Source organism: Carlito syrichta, unplaced genomic scaffold (genome assembly GCF_000164805.1).
Source record: "Carlito syrichta isolate Samal-C Ts95f unplaced genomic scaffold, Tarsius_syrichta-2.0.1 Scaffold126470, whole genome shotgun sequence".
In the NCBI taxonomy this organism is placed as follows: domain Eukaryota; kingdom Metazoa; phylum Chordata; class Mammalia; order Primates; family Tarsiidae; genus Carlito; species Carlito syrichta.
In genome coordinates, this window is record NW_007070566.1 from 20,421 (window position 1) to 21,859 (window position 1,439).

Sequence of the window (1,439 nt, forward strand, 5' to 3'; positions counted from 1 at the left end):
ACTGCCTGCCGCCTCCGCCCCTGCCCATTCCCCCGGCCCTAAGCTTTCCGGGGCGGGGCCCTCGCCTGTCTGCACTCCCAGGGCCCAGCAGCCGGCAGGCGCGTTGCAGAGTGGTAAGGCGGCGGGGGAGGGGTGTGTGGCCGGGCCCTGGTCCCTTCAGCGAGGGCACAGCCCTGCAGGCAGCGGGTGTTCACCAGGGCAAGATGTGGCCCTGTGTGACAGAGACCTCGCTCTTCCCGGCACGGTGACTGCAAGAGGAAGCTGGCCCCATGCACAGGTGATGCGCAAAGACCGCCCTCTCGGAAGTGTCCTCAGCACTCATGAACACCCGCCCTGCGAGTGGCTGGGGCTCCCATGGGACAGTCCCTGAGGGCCGCCCCCAGCGGCGGCAGGAGCCGGGCGTTGGAGCTGCCCCAACCCAGCTTCCCTGGGGGGAGTGGAGGGTGCAGGTGTGGGGGAGGCGCCCTCCTCAGCCTCCGACCCTCGTCCCGGCACGAGGTGTCTCCTTGGGCACCATGCCCCAGTGCCTGGCCACGAGAGTGGGTGGATGATGCCAGAATGGGCCCAGGTGTGCAGGGCGGGGAGCCAGGCTCCCAGCAGGCCCCAGTCATGTTCCAACCTGCCTGGCTGGGTGGCTGCAGCCACGCCCCTGCCTCCAGGAGGGGGGCAGAGAGGGCACAGAGAGGGCGGGTGGGAGGAGCCCTCTGACAGCGGGGCCTGGTCTGCACAATCAAGTCCTCGGGGCAGCCTCCAGGTCCCCAGATGAGCCGGAGGACCAGCAGGTGGAGGCAGCCCTCTTGGGCCTCGGGCCAGCAGCCTGCACCTCCAAGGCCAGGCCACATATCCTGCCATAGGCAGGGACAAGGAACGAGGCTCAGACCCCTGGGCTGAGGGCTCAGGGGGTTGTGTGTGTGCTGAGGGGCTTCACTGGGGAGGTGGGACTGCCTCGGGGCCCAGACCTGGCACCCCAAAGCCAGCTCTGTCAATCAAGCATGCCACACCTCTTGTCCAGGCTTCAGTCTCCCTCTGAAAGGGCCATGGGTGGGGCCCTGGGTGGAGGCCTGCCAGGTGGCCAGTGTGAACACTGCTCCACGGTGGGCACTGGCCACATGGCCCTCAGAGGGCTACGGTAACTGGCGCCACACAGGGTGTCAGGGCAGAGCAGGGCTGGGCTGTCGGCCTGAGGTCCCCAACCCCAGCCGGCCCATTGCAGGTAGCCCAATGGCTGAGCTCCAGCTTTGCAGCCACCCGGGTGACCTTGACCCTGCATTTGGGGCCAGCTACACCCACCACGGGACAGGAGGCTGGGTGGTGAGGAACGGAGGGGCCCTGGCCTGGTGTGGGGCTGCTTGAGGTGAGGGCCCCGTGGCCCCAAGCATTGGTTACGGGGCTGAGGTGGGGGCAGGTCCTGGGAGACCGGCAGGGGGGCAGGCAGCAAG